Raw genomic sequence first — 2,906 nt, 5'->3', positions numbered from 1 at the left:
AGATGTCTGTGGCAATGGTTTACACTTTCATTTATTGATTTTTTTCATATATATATATATATATATATATATAATATGGGTGGCTAATTCGCAAATATATATAAGGAAACATGATGGTGAGTGGAAAAAGACAAGTCCAGTCGCTAGTATTTCAAAATTTGTGGTCGGTGCCACTCCCCATCACAGAATTAAATGCACTCAGATCCAGCACTATTAGCTCTCCTTGAGTATTTGCCATTGAGAGCTTTTTCTTGCCATTTATCAGTAAGAATATCTAAGGCAGCAGTTTTAGCACGGGTTTTCATACGCTTAGCTTTTTCTCTGCTTGTTTCTCGTATGTCTCATTCTGGAATTTGTTGTATTTGGAATTCACTCAGATATTTCTTTTCCTGTTTTGTTACTGAGTATGATGCTTTCTTGTTTTCATGCCTTGAGACAAATTTTAACATCCAGTCCTCAGAGGTTTTCAGGTAGGTGTTTAGGCCAATTGTGACAATCTTCATTGTTAATTCCGGTTGTAAAAGACCACGGCCTCCCGTTTTTCTTGGCTGATAAAGTCGTTCTATATCTGCCTTAGGGTGGTGAATTCTATGCATTGTCAACCATTTTCGTATTTTTCTGTCAAGATGACATATTCAGTAATTGACCAGTTAATGATATTGAAACTGTAAGTCACCACTGGTATAGCTAATTATTATTATTATTATTATTATTATTATTATTATTATTATTATTATTATTATTATTATTATTATTATTATTATGTGTGTGATTCCTCCGTCCGTAGAGAAATTGATCTTGCATGAAACCGGCCCCTAGCGCAAAACTGATTCGGGACCACTGCATTCGTTCTGTATTCTTGTTTGTTCTAGCGGTTCATTGTAGACGGAAATAACATAAATATTCGTCATGTTCAATTCACTAAATTCCCTCCCCTCTAAATTCGTAGACCTCTGTCCAAAGTAATACTTTTTTTCTTTTTAGTAAACAGACACAAAATATGAAGCGTCCAACCGCATTGTCTACTGACGCCGCCATCTTGCGTTTGTTGGTTGAAGACTAAAACATGATAACCAACAGGTTTCATGGTTATTTTCTAACACATTTCTAAGATGGCAGAAATTTGTTGTGGCTTTCTTCACAAAATTATCAAAATACTTGATTTATACTGAAAATGCTAAATATTTTCATATTTTTACGAACTGCTACAGCTACTACTACTACTACTACTACTACTACTAATAATAATAATAATAATAATAATAATAATAATAATAATAATAATAATAATAATAACAATAATAATAATAGTGATAGTGATGATGATGATGATGATGATGACGACGACAACGACGACGATGATGATGATAATATTGAATCATGGCAAAATGATATTTCATATATGACGAAAATTTCGTCCATTTTTATCTCATTTTGACTTCTTTTATATCTCTTCTCTCTTCACATTCAAAGCTCTCTCAATTTTTTGTTAATCTCTGTTTTCTTTCACGCTTTCCTTCAATCTACTCGTTTCTTCTTCATTTTCAATTTCTACATTAATTCTATATTTCCCTCACCTGTTTTCCATTTTCTCTTTCTTTCTCATTCCTTCAATCATTTGTTCCTTTTTTTTTTTTGTCTGGCTTTCCCACCTTCATTCAAATCTTCTATGATTTTACTCCTTCCTTTAAATTCAATTCAATCTAGTCATCTTTCTTTCCTTCTCGACTTTCATTCAAATGGTTTATATATTATCCCATGTCTCTCACGTTTACAATTAATTTATTAATCCATTCATTTCTGTTTTCTTCCATTCTTCCTTTATCTATTTTGACCAGGCATTATATTTTCATAACCATCCCCCCCCTCTCTCTCTCTCTCTCTCTCTCTCTCTCTATCAGTCTGACTTTTTTGAACTCAAGTCATCCTATCAATTTGTTTATTTATTATTCCTTCCTACCTTTCTATTTGTCACGCATTTCTACCTGTCTAAATATCCGGCTTACTGCCTGTCTCTTTATAACATATCGCCTTTATTCATTCTTTTCAACGATCCATCTTAAAATATTTTTCAATTTATCAGTTATTCTCGTCCTTCTTTCCTCACATCAATTTTTTTAAATAAAATCCTATACATTTATGTTTGTTTCTTTTCGGTCAGTTTTCTCTCTTTCTCTTAATTTACCGTATATTTTTATTCATTTCTTTCGATCTCTCTCTCTCTCTCTCTCTATCTATCTATCTATCTATCCATCTGTCTATCGTGTCTTTCTTGCTTTCACGCCATTTTCGTTTTGTACATCTAGCTTTTCTATCTTATCTTTCTCGCCGTTTTTGCTTTATTTTCCACCCCGATCCACCCAAACTATTTCTTGATTCTTTTAAAACCATTTCAAAAACTTTTTTTTTTACAATTCTATTCAAAAGGGTGTCACGTCTTGACCTTTCCAAGCGGCCCACTTCTCATTGACTCTCTGCTGCCTCTGTTACTAACGATTATTGAGCTGGTATTTTCAGTAGAAATGGAGTTAAAATTTAGAAAACGAAGCTGGTACTTTATCTTTTTTTAATAACTACAAAATTCCCACAATTCCACAGTAACCGTATTTAAATGCAAAGTCTATGATCTGCCTCTTCAGAGCTGTTCTTTTCTATCGTGTCTCCTCCTTCGCATTAGAACAGGTCTTCGCATTCTCTCATATTCTTTACATCTTCGCATTCTTCAGTCTTTCTCTGTCGCTCCCCGTGTGTATGTAACGTGTATATCCATATATATATATATATATATATGGATATACGTGTGTCTGTGCGCTTTGTGTGTGTGTTTGTGCGTGTTTGTGCGTGTTTATGTGTGTGTGTGTCTGTGCGCTTTGTGTGTGTGTGTGTGTGTGTGTGTGTGTGTGTGT

At 33.6% G+C, this 2,906-nt stretch overlaps 1 protein-coding gene across 1 annotated transcript in view; it reads left to right on the top strand.

Moving 5' to 3' along the window:
- Positions 1 to 2,906, top strand: part of LOC106868611 (histidine decarboxylase) — a 39,976-nt gene that overhangs the window by 9,187 nt on the left and 27,883 nt on the right. The window lies entirely within an intron of this gene.

Source organism: Octopus bimaculoides, chromosome 14 (assembly GCF_001194135.2).
Source record: "Octopus bimaculoides isolate UCB-OBI-ISO-001 chromosome 14, ASM119413v2, whole genome shotgun sequence".
In the NCBI taxonomy this organism is placed as follows: Eukaryota; Metazoa; Mollusca; class Cephalopoda; order Octopoda; family Octopodidae; genus Octopus; species Octopus bimaculoides.
The sequence above is the reverse complement of the archived record's forward strand: the minus strand, read 5'-3'. Positions and strand labels throughout refer to the sequence as shown.